Raw genomic sequence first — 12,595 nt, 5'->3', positions numbered from 1 at the left:
AACATTTCTCTTGGCTTTTCAAACGCGGCGTTTGCCCCAGCGAGATTGAAGTGTCCCGACACAAGAGCACCAGAGAAGTAGGGGAAAGAGGGGAAAAATACCAAAACCACCCAAAAGCAGAAGAAAAAAAAAAAAAAAAAAGCCAAAATCCAACACCCAAAGCCATCAAACCGGAGAGAGACGAGCTGCTCCGTGCAGCGTTGCGGTCCCAGGCGGCGGGGCTCCCGTCCGGCGAAGACACGCGTCCCTCAAAAGTTCGCTCCACGTGTTGCGGCCGCGTCCCGGGAGGGCTGGCGCGGCCCGGCGCACCGGGGCGGTGCGGGCTCGCTCCGCTGGTCCCGCGCCGTTTAAGGAAGCGGCCAGTCCCCACCCCTGCGCCGGGCAGCTCCCGCCGCAGCCCGGCCCGGCGGCTTCGGCAGCTCTCCCGGGCTGCCCTCCCCACCCGCTGCCCTCCGCGACACCGCGCCGGCACGGCCGGCCCCGCACAGGGCAGGCGGTGGCTCCGCGGTCCGGAGCGGCCGCCGCGCCCCGCGCAGCCCCGGCCGCTCCCGCCCTTCCCCGCGCTCCTCCCGCCGGGGCAGCCCCGCGGCCCCGCGCACCGAGGGGGCGGCGCGCCCCCTGCCGGCCGCTCCCGGCGCTGCGCGGAGCAGGGGTCGAGCCGGGCCCGGGGGGACAAACCCTGCGGACAGACCCCGCGGACAGATCCTGCGGACAGACCCTGCGGACAGACCTTGTGGACAAACCCTGCCGACAGACCCCGCGGACAGACCCTGCGGACAGACCCTGCGGACAGACCCCGCGGACAGACCCTGCGGACAGACCTTGTGGACAAACCCTACGGCCAAACCTTGCGGCCACCCCGGCATCGCTCCGCACCCCGCACGCACCGAGGCTGCTCGCAGCCAGCATCTCCCTACACTGCTCCCTGCACATCTCCCGTACATCTTCCTGCGGTGCTCTATGGGTATCTCCCCACATGTCTCCCTGCACTGCTCCCTGTATGTCCAGCCTTCCCCTGCACACCTTGAAGTGGGCATGGACACCTTGTGTGTATCACAGGTATGTCAGAGGACATACCCTGCCCTTCCATGTGTGCCAAGTCTCTTCATTTACATCTCCAGTAAAGCTGGGTGAGTACACCTCTACGACCGAGATAATCTGGGCACAAAGCATAGCTGTACCCTGATAAATTGTGTAGTTTCTTTACACTACACTCAGTTGTAAATATGTTTTAAGAAAATGCCACATGGACCTGAAAAGGTTTTGGCTTCTTTTGGGTGACTTGTGTGCTCATGAATTATGTAATTGTGTGCTCATGTGTGACGTAATTGTGTGTTATGTGTGACGTAATTATGTGCTCATGCATGAGGTAATTATGTGCTCATGCATGAGGTAATTGTGTGTTCATGCATTAAATAATTGTGTACTCATGCATTAAATAATTGTGTGCTCATGCATGACATTATTGTGCCTTCATGCATGTGGTAATTTTGTGTTCATGCATTAAATAATTGTGTGTTCATGCATTAAATAATTGTGTGTTCATGCATGAAAAAAATCAAAGCTAACAGCCAGAGGCCTCATCTTTTAAATCTTTGGGTTCAGCACCCAATGCACCTCTCTGCCATCTACACTGCATTTTTTTCCTGTATCTATACTGAAGACAAGGCAGCCCTGTGTATGCATCGTTATGGATGTGGCAAGTGACTCTCCCTGGCCTGTGTGGATAGAATGCCAGAGAGAGAACTTGAACTGATCTGCCACAGAACTGCTCTCGATCAACACTGTGAAACCATCCTCAACACAGAAGAACTTGTTCCTTGGCTAGAGGCCTGATGAATATGTAGAGCCAAGGAACATGTTGTTTAAAACTGATAGTAGAATGCAAAGTGAATCATGGGCCATGGGCGAAAAGGTCGGAAGAGGGACAGAGCTCTATGAGCCTTTTGAAAATAAGACATTCTGGCAGAAGGTAGAAAAAGAAAGAATTTCTTGACCATCTGGAAGGGTTCTGCAGAAATGATGCCTAGAGAGTACAGTAGAAATTAAGACTTCCCAAAAAGGTGTAAAAGACACTAACCTTTTCTCTGGTGAAGGGAATAGATGCTGTAGAAATCCCTTGGGTTGAACAAGAAAAGGCCTCATCAGCTTTTAGGAAATAAGAGACTGCTACTCTTACAGGATGCAAGTTACATCTGCCCACTTCACTCTCATTTTAAATTTTTTTTTTATACTTTTTTCTTGGTCTCAATCATGTAGCTGCTTGAAACACCACAGAATAATTCTGAGAACAACAAATTCACAGCAAAAAAAAGATACCTATGTGTATGGAAGGAAGAGCATGAGCCAGGGAATGGAGTTCCTCCCTAATTGAGCTGATGGCACATTGCTTCTCTGATGTCCTGACCAACTGCTTAATTTGCTATTTTCAGCAGCCTCAAAGCATGTTGCCTCTTGTCTTGACCTGGCCCCCACTAGTACTGATGTGAAGCGCCACTTAATTTTCACGAGAGCAGAGCGAGACTTTCACACAACAGTTTTGCCCAGCAGGAGCTCTTTTGCAGAGAGCCTGATCCCATGGGACGTGCTCAGCTGCTGGCAGCCCATTCCCACTGATGCCCCTGGCAGCCCTGTGGCAGTCACAGGATAAGGCATATTTCAGGCAAGCCTTCACCTGGCAGCAGGTACTTCCACACCTGAGAAGGTCGGGTCTTAGGACTTCATCTCCTCTCACAAATACCTGCTGGCTGCCCTTCCTGGTGTGCAGAATCCCTGTACAGGGAATGCATGAGTACACCCCTGCCTGGATGGGAGCTGGGAAGAGGATTAGGTCTGCATAGAGTTCAGATGTAATCACAAGCATATCAAGTTATAAAGCATCACAACTTACACAATTCTAAAAATAAACATAACCAGTTTCTTTCAAGCTGTTTGGCAGGCAAAAGGTTAATATATTAATAACGTTTGACCAGCAATAGCCCAGAACAATAACTATGGAACAACATATTCTGTCACTTCTGAAAATAGCCCTCTTTGGGAAAAAACCCAACATTTTCACAAGAACCACAAACCAGATGGAGTAGCTTCTTTAAAGGTGTTCACAAAATGGAAAAATGGAAGCCAGGTGTGAAACTTCCAAAGTCAGGAGGGATCTTCTGTGGATGGGAGAGTGCCCTGCCTGCTGCTGAGTGGGACATGGACCCTGTGGATGGTGCTTGGTCCAGTTGAATGAATACATGCACTAATCTGAGTCTGTGTTTCTCAATCCTGCCTGTGCCTATGCAGTACCTTTCTCTGCCAGTGGAGATTAACTGATTTGTTAACTCCTGTGTGTGGTACTAAGCAGCATGTGAGCAAGAACGGCTTGTAGCCAACAGCTTGGTATTTTGGCATCTGACCTTGTTGAGAAAGAGAGTGGATTGTCAAAGACATTAAACTTGAGCACAGTGTAACAATAGGAACAGTTGAAATCCACTGATGGCACAGGATGAAATTCTGGTCTTCACCCACGAATATGAATCCATGCCAGAGACAAGGGTCAGATCTCTCTCTCTCCACATCTTTTTTTGTTTGTTTGGTTGGGGTTTTTTAGCCAGAACAGTAGGAATAGCAAGTTTGTGATTAGACGTTCAGAAATGTGCAAATACGATGTACTGCAAGGAGCTGGCCTGATCCCATGTACCTGTGCAGGAACACCAAGCAGCCAGGCTCATTAAGGATGCATAGGAAACTGCAGTCCCTCCTCTGTGATCCTTCCTAGAACCTGGTGGTTCACCTCAGAGCACCCATGTAACACCAGTGAGCTGCAGCCCCCAGTCACTGCCCAGACATGCTCTGGTTCTCTGCTCACTGGCCAAGGCTCTGCCTGTCCAAAGAACCTCTGGCAAATCATGCATACAAGAGGAATGCCCTACCAAAAATTGGGCCTTCATATTTAAAGCATGTGTGCATATATTGGAGAAAGGAGAAAATCACAGAACTAATGAGCTCTGATTAAGCTCAGAAATAATGGTTTCCTGTTCAAACACTGAGCTCTGTCTCTTCTTAGGACAATACCTCATCCCCAATTGTGTCTATTAAAGACAATTACTGGGGGAGACAGATATGTGTAACCAGATGTGGAAATAACGGTCAGTGCCATATGCAGTTTAAATTCTTTGGGCCTGAACAAGTTACATAAAAAAAAATTGGGTATGTGTGTGTTTGTGCACTGTGGAGCAGCTGTCAATGGGGAAATCCCCTTAGCCCACTTTAATCCTACGTTCCACAATCCCCAGGGATTAAACAAATGCACTAACATTATTTACTGTAATGCTCCCTCCCTGGGGGGCTTCAGTCCATGAAATCCACTCCAGCATTTGCAAGTTCCAGTTGTGAAATAGGCTGTGCACATTCTATATTTGGTAGCTCACAAGTACTCTGTCAGTTGGGCCCAGAGTGATGAAAGGACAGGAGGCAGGAATTCAGCCCAAGCAAGTCTCAAAGGGACCAGGCTCAGGCTTGGAGCTCATTTCTCACTGTGCAGGTCTTGCACAGGCACTGAGGCATTGCAGTGACTGCTGAGAGGGGACAGTGATCACAGGACTCTACAAGATGCTTCCCTAAAATTAAAGATGCTGCCACAGTATGAGTCCTCCTATCTATACTCTGGACATATGAAATGAGGCTTTAAACCCAGAGTCACCAGTAAGGCCTCACACACCTACCACTTTCCTTTTCCTTTAATGAAATCAGTGCTCAAACTTGGGTACAATCCCTGTGAAATTAGTAACAGGGATTCCCCTGATCCAGATGCATAATCCTCACAGTCCCAATAAGGCTGTGACAGTGCAAACTGCACACCACTGAACTCTTGTAACCATCTGGGTTCAATTGATAGCCACAATGCCCAGCAATAACACAGACAAGATTCAGGCTCCCAAAGACCCTCTGACATACTTGCAAGGCCAGCTGATTGCTCCATCTCTTGCTTAAGCTTCCTGTCCAAGTTTATTACAGCTTCTTCAAAGACAGTAAACATCACATTCTATATTAGGCTGTCCTTGCCTTGAATTCATATACAGTTTAAATTCTTTAACTTGGGTGATTGTACCTACTCAGCACTAGTTTGAAGCACCACTGCCACAAATGAGCTGGCAAGGCAGAGCCCCAGAGAGCACCCTCTGAGGGAGCCACTCCTCTTAGTGCAGGGGATGGTTTGGCCCCGTGTCCTTCAGCCACAGCAAACAGTAAAACTTTAGAGGCAAAGAAGTTTTACAGAGTAGCTGAGGCTGAACCTCTGGAGGTCACCTGGTCCCACCACCTGCTCAAGCAGGGTCACCTAGAGAAGGCTGCCCAGGGCTGTGTCTGGATGGCTTTTGAATTTCTCCAAGGATGGAGACTGCACAACCTATTCCAACATCAGTCCTGCTCACCTGGAAAACTCTTCCCTTAATTTCGAATGGAACCTCCTGTGCTTCAGTGTGTGCCCTTTGTCTCATCCTGTTTGTTGCTGAAGCTTTTGCACTGACCTGGGATCTCAGGCTGGCCTCTGAGCCTGGCTTTGTCACTGTAATCACCAGGCCTGTGCAGCTGCACTGTGCAGAGTGCAAAGGCAATTCCTCTCCATGAGATTCAGAGAATTGCTTAGGTTGGAAAAGACCTTTCAGAGTCCAACATTAACCCAGCACTGTTAGTGCCCCACTAAGCCATGTCCCTAAGCAACACATCTTTTAAATCCCTTCAGGGAGGGTGACTCAAACATTTCCCTGGGCAGCTCTTTCCAAGGCTTGGCATCCTTTGGGTGAAGAAATTTTTTCTACTATCCAACCTAAGCCCTCCCTGGTGCAACTTGAGGCCATTTCCTCTTGTCCTATTGCTATATTAATCCAACACCTGACTCTGCTCCCATGGCACTGCATTTACAAACATATCATTTCATCAGCTCAAATAGATTTTTTTTTTCCCAATTTACAGAAAGATCATCACAATAAAAGCTATGCTCATGTTACTGCTCTTCATCCTGCAACAGCTTGCTCACTACAGTGAACTTCCTTCAGTGGTAAAGGCAAGCATGTATACAGATAAAGAGAACCCTGCACACAAACCTTCCAGGCCTAGGCTCTGATACTCTTTCTAATTTTTTTTCATATATTTTACAGCCAGGAACATAAGAAAGTGCCTGAGAGGGAGTCAGGGAGAAGAGCAGGGCTTCTGTGAGCAGCAGGCCCTGTGCTGCTGAGGTTAAACAGGCTGCAAAGAAGGGATTAGTAATCTCCCATCCATCCATCTTGCTCCTCCTTCCCTGCATAATTGCAGGTCATTTGAGACACACTGCCTGGAGTGTCAGCTGGCATTTTCTGGGTTCCCCAGAAGCAGTAGCTGCCATTCAGCACCACTTTCTTAATCTAAAATCTGTTTCACAGGTTCTCTGGGGAAGCTGAGCACTGCTCTGCCCTACACCAGCACTGAGGACTCCCACTCACTCTCGTGGGTGCCCTCGGAGCTCATTCACAAAATCCTGCAGCTGTCATTCCCACTGGCACCCCGGGCTCTCAGAGGAGCAGCAGCATTGCTGTGCTGGGCCCTCCATCCTTCCTGGTCAGGTAGGAACACCTTGACCTGTCCATTAATCAAATTACAGATGACAATAGCAACCTTGGGGACCTGTGTAAGAGCTGCTACTCCTGTAGTAAAGCAAAAGTACAACTGGGTTCCTCACAGGGGAGCTTCCCAACTGCTCCCCTCACACTTCTGGAGAAGAGGACACCAGTAGCTCTGTCCCTTGAACACAGAATAAGGATTCTCACTCTGTCTTTCCTACAGTGACATAAACAGAGTTTTCAAGGGGAAAAAATAATTCTTATTTCCTATCTCACTGTCATTTTTAAAATTACTGAATTCTGCAGCATTCAAAGGATTACTATTCACACACACGTACCTGCTCCTCTGGCAGAACAAATCGAGTAATTTCTGTTTCTGCTGGAGCTTTCAGCATGCAGACAAAAACATTTTTTATTCATCAGTGGTAAAAGGCTACAGCCATTTGACTTTAAACACAGACATGCTTCTGGGCTCTCTTCCAGGAAGTCTGTGTCACCCAGGCTTTAGATCGATATGTTTGTCTGCAAAGTCACCCTTTTGATCTGTAATTTTTCATTTTGACACAAGAAATGCCTTTTGGTCAAACTTCAGCAGTCCATTAAATTCCAGGCATAATAGAAATGAGAATCACATTCCTGTAGCCATGTGAAGATTTCCACAGTTTGGGGTTTATTTACTCATGGGTTAATTTACTCTGCCATATATTTGGGACTCAGACAATGCTGCAAATACTGCAAATACTGTTCTGTGCCTCATCTGAGCTCACTGCTTCCTGCCCAGTCTGGGGTGGTCTCACTGGCACTGGCAGCTTTATAAAACCCTTTGTGTGTTTAGTTGTCCAACTTGCAGGAAATGTTGTTGAGGTTTTGGACTCAGCACATGGAGCATCCTCCCACCCTGGTTGTGCTGTTCTCCTTACAAAGAGGGGTCTGGGCTGCAGGGACAGCCCCCCACAATGGGAAGGCAACTGTGCCAGCCCATGGCCCAGCTGGCTCAGCCTGCTCACCCCTGGCACACCACGCTCTGTTTGCACAACCCAGCACAGGCCTTTTCTTTCCAAGGTCAAGGTTTCAGGGCTTGGGTGGCTGGGTTTTTTTCCTCTCTCTTCTCCCTCCCCCCTGGGTTTTTTTTGTGTTTTGCTTTATTGTTTTGTTTTGTTGTTTTTGTTTGTTTGTTTTTGTTTGTTTGTTTTTTAAGGTGACAGCCATCCCATGGAAGGATAACCCAAAAAGCAGAGAGGTGGGAAATCAATCCAACACATTATTAATGGGAGAAGAGGGTCTGCCCAGCTTTTGGGCCAATCCCCCTGCCTGGCTCCACTCAGCAAGGTCCAAGCAAGGCTTTCCAATGATCTCAGTGCTATTTCTGACCCAGACACAGCTCCTGCCATGTTCCTAACACCCTGTCTTCGGTTGCTGAAGTTTGACCCAAGGGAGGATGCAACAGACACTCAGAAGAGTTGCAAAGTGCTGAAAATGTTCATATAATCCAAACAAACCCCATTACTTTCAGTGCCCATTCACATCTTACCTTTAAAAAGCAAACATTTTCTGTCAGCCTCTTAAAAATACATAACTCAGAAATACTGCTAAAACTGAAAGTTTACAAGAAATACTGTTAAAATTGATTAATTTTTATACTTATTTTAAAGCAGTCAGGAAAATGTCTGGATTCTGAATAACTGGTTTGTCAAGCAAGAGAGGACAGGGAATTCTGTTTTTAAATGTGGCCAAGATTTCCAGCAGTAACACATCTTTTAAGTACTTTAATTGTAATATGGTTTTATTAGGTAATTAACAGGGGCCTCATTTTAATCCTCATTTAATAGCTCCTCATTTCATAGAGGTGTTGTATTCAGAGAAAGGCAGTTCAGTATTTTCTGGAAAAAAAAAATCAAAGATGTTAAAGCAACTCAAAAGGGCCACCTAAAAAATTTTGTTTTCAGTCAGGACTTGTGTCCAAAATAAACAACCCTTTCCTCAACCCACCAAAAAACCCTAAGCCAAGCCCATCCCCAGCACAGCTATGATCAAATCATAAATGCCTTGATTAAAGTTCATTGGCTGGCACTTCAGGACTTTAGCTACTAATTAAAGCCAAAATCAAATTTATTGCCTGAGTGAGAAGAGGGGGTGGGAATTTGGGAGGTGAGCAAATACGTGACCTGCCCAACACAACCCTGCCCTGGAGACAGCAACAAGGGCAGGATGGCCCACACAGAACTGCCTGTCCCTGAACAGAAAGGATCCTGCTGTGGTGTTGTTCCAGAAGTGAAGATGCACAACAGCAATCCTGGGCCAAGGCTTTCCCATGGGCCTCTCCCTGGGAATTCAGCAGGAGCCTCTGCAGGACCTTCCTCACAGACACCTGGGAGCTAGAAGGGAATATTCCAGTTCTGCAGAGACTGAAGTTAAGCAACTGGTGAGCTGCCTGGATGTGTTATGGCCACAGAGAACAGCGATGCCAGAGCTTTATTAAAATACCTGGTTCACAGTCCTGGGTTCGTGGCACACGTTTGGGCAGGACCTGACTGCTCGACTTTACAGGATGGGAAACCTGCTCCAGGGAGAACCTCAGTTTCACAACTGGTTTCGACCAGAAACAAACCCACAGAATTCTGAAAATCTCTGCAAAAGCAGCAAGATGGCTTTTGAACCGGTAGAAACATTTTGGTTTGACATTCCGCTGTGAAATGATGTAGGGGGGAAAAAAAATAAATCAAAAGAGGGTGTTTCAAAGCTGGAACTTTCGTCCTCAAAAACCTCCAACAAAGGTGATGGGATTTGACAGCACTCTATTTTGCAAGTAAAATAGTGTCTGCATTTTTCTAAACAAGTTCTAAACTGCATTTCCTGCCTTTATATCAAAACACACTACAGCTTGTTTTGTGGCTTGCTAATAACATCCTGCACAACAATTTTGTACAGACCTCCCCAAACACCTCATGCACACACACTTCCAGTCCCTGCTGAGAAAGGCAGACAGCCTCCTGCCCAGTCAGGTCCTGGCCAAGTGTGGCACGGGAAACAGCAGAACCAGCTTTTTCTTAAGCATCAAAGGAAGCAGCAAGTTGTTTCGAAGAGGCTCCTCTGCTCTGCCCAGATATCTGGCTATTGCTGATTTTGCAATACAATAACTCTACTCTTTACATATTTCAAGCTCTCTGAAAGCAGCAATAACCAAAGTGATGTTCTACAGAGGCAGCAGAAACGCCCTTGCACATGTGTCATGCTTTGCACAGACTGATCAGGAACCAAGCAATTAGGGTAAATTCTGGTATAAATGGTACAATCTCATGGAAAGGGTGGTCAGACATTAGGACAGGCTGCCCTGAGAAGTGGTGGAATCACCATCTCTGAAAGGGTTAAAAGTTGTGGATGTGGCAGTTGAGGACACGGTATAGGGGTGAACATGGCAGTGCTGGGTTAATGGCTGGACTCGATGATCTTACAGGGCTTGTCCAACCTTACCGATCGCATGATTTGAACTGCACTAAGCACTTCCTTATTCCAGGATTCAGCCTGTCTATCTGTGAGAAGTGAATCAAACCCAGCACGTACAGAGAAAGCACCAGCAGGAGGACTCCTCACACCGAGCTCTCCTAACACCTGCCCTGCAGCATCACAGCGCAAACATCTGCTTTGTTTTAGCTGTGATTCACCAGTCCAGGACACAGGTCCTGAGGCAAAACGCCGAGAAGTGTCTGCAAGGATCTGGGGTGCTGGGGGTGACACGGGGGCTCCCGGGACTGCTCAGCCACGGGCTGCCCGGTGCCACCCGCAGGCTCCCGCCCTGCTTTGCAGCACAGACACGCGGGACTCGGGGACACCCGGCCGGCCGCACGGTGGAACTCCCCCCGTAGATCCGGAGCTTCCTCGCGGGGATCCGGGGCCGGATCACCCGACACTGACAGCAAAAATAAGCCGCAAACGAGGCGGCGTCCGCGGCCTCCCCGCGGCGGGGCTGCCAGCGCACCGCGCTGCCTCGGCAGGCACGGACGGGGTTCGAACCCGCGATCTTCGGTTTACGAGACCGACGCCTTACCACTTGGCCACCGCGCCCGACGGGCTGGCTGCACCCGCGCGCCGCCAGTGGAAGGCAGCGAGCGGCGCGGCCGGGCCGGCGGGGACGGGACGGGACGGGACGGGACAGGCCGGGCCGGGAGGGCGGCCCGGGGCGGTGGGACCGGGGCGGAGCGGGGCGGCCGCGCCGTGCGGGGGCTCCCGCGGGCACGTGCGGGCGCGGGGCGGAGCGCCGGGAACGGGAGCGCGGGCGGGCCCTGGCCCGCCTGCAGAGCTCGGCATCCCCTGCCCCGTGTCGCTGCGGCGGCGCTCCTCGGAAAGCCCTTCCCGCTGCCGCCACCCCCGCCGTGTCCCCGAGCGCCGCTGCTCCGACACCGCGGAATCCCCGGTGAAGCTTTGCTTTCCTTCCTCCCGGTGTTTCTCACGGCAGAGGAACGCGGAGCATCACTGCGAAATCACAGAGCTGCCTCGGGAGACAAACAGCCGCTGTTCGGAACGAGGAAAGTCCTGCCAAGCTCGCACACACCTCCGGCGCTGCCGCTCGGTGTTCCGGGCCCTACTCCCGGTTTGGGGCCGGGGAGGATCCCCCGGGGCAGGAGCCAGCCCGGCGGCACCGGCCCGGTGGGACACAGCTGCCCGGGCACGGCGGGGACTGTCCCGGCACGGCGCGGCTCCGTTCCGGCACTGCCACCGCCTCCTCCCTGAGAGCCAAACAGCGGCGTTTCCACCCCTTCCCTTGGGACAGTATCAGGCAGTCTATGTTTCCTGATATTCAAGCTGAATTTTCACATTTTATTTCAAACCCATTATGTTCTGTTTACATAGTCAAATCATAATAGCATAAATCATAAATACAATACTGGATTATTAATATTTCCTCCTTTGGGTTTCCAGCTACCAAATATTTAGTCTTATGGCTAACACTTGGTTAAAGCTCAAGAAATGAATCAGCTCTCGTTTTTATCACTAGCTATAGGGCAGGAGGGAAGAATTTGAAGGTTGTGGTTTTGAACTATTATTTAGCTTTGCATTGAAATTTTTCATCCTGGTTTCTAATTTTGAACCAATGTTGGGCAGCAGAAAGTAATCTGGTATTTTTTTGGCTTACATACTCCTCCTGAAAACTACAAGCCAAACCAAACAAACAAAAAGCAAAAAAATCCAGGCACAGTTAGAACCAATCTGACATAGTAAAATCACTATTTTCACTTTATGAATTTGTAACCAGGCCCCACTCTCTGCTGAATCAGATGAGTTACACAACCTTTATTACAGGGATGCATCCTGTATTCACAGTGTGCTCCTTGCTCGAATAAACCAACCACATGAGGCCTGATCAACTCATTCCAAAGAGAAACAGTTGCTTTCCTGAGGGTCCCATTTTTAGGTCTTCAAATTAATACTGCAACAAGCCTATCCAAAAAAAGTAAGGTTTACTTTTTGAGGCTACAGTCATTTGGGAAGTCAGGGTTCCAGAGATATTCAGATCCTGAAAACAGCAGGGTGGCAGGAGCTGCTGAGGTTGCAGAACTTGCAGATGTTTTGCACCCTCTGGCCCTGGACTTTGCATTTCAGGGCAGTGAAAGATTCCTGAGCACAGGACAGCCCTGGCAAGGCTCCTCCTCCCTCCTCTGCTCTGGCAGAGTGATGGGAAGAGCCTGACTGTTTTCTGCTGCAGGGAAGCTCTGCTGTGCCCATGGCCCGGCCCTGCTGCTCCTTGCAATGGGGCCACTGAGAAGGGGCTTCAGGGCTGCACCTTTAATCCAGATTTACACAATATTTCCTAGAATGAAAGCAAACCCCTCTGCTGCTGCTGCTGCTTTTCTTCAGGGCATCCCCTCATTCCCTGCTGTGCACAGCCAGAGCTAAGGGACAGGCTTGGGCAGGGTTATTGCTCTGTCAGGTGGGACAAGTGCTCAGGCTGACCAGAGGATTCCTAAAGGGCTGAGAGCATCTCTGCCCAGTGACAGCTCAGGTTTCAAATAAAGGCC

General features: G+C 49.3%; 1 non-coding gene across 1 annotated transcript; it reads right to left on the bottom strand.

Moving 5' to 3' along the window:
* Positions 1-10,571: 10,571 nt before the first annotated feature.
* TRNAT-CGU (transfer RNA threonine (anticodon CGU)) lies at positions 10,572-10,643 on the bottom strand. The gene has a single exon. It is a non-coding gene; the product is annotated as a tRNA-Thr (tRNA).
* Positions 10,644-12,595: the final 1,952 nt, after the last annotated feature.

This window comes from Agelaius tricolor, unplaced genomic scaffold (assembly GCF_023055355.1).
Source record: "Agelaius tricolor isolate 1412-34295 unplaced genomic scaffold, bAgeTri1.0.p SCAF_32, whole genome shotgun sequence".
NCBI classification, from domain to species: Eukaryota; Metazoa; Chordata; class Aves; order Passeriformes; family Icteridae; genus Agelaius; species Agelaius tricolor.
The sequence above is the reverse complement of the archived record's forward strand: the minus strand, read 5'-3'. Positions and strand labels throughout refer to the sequence as shown.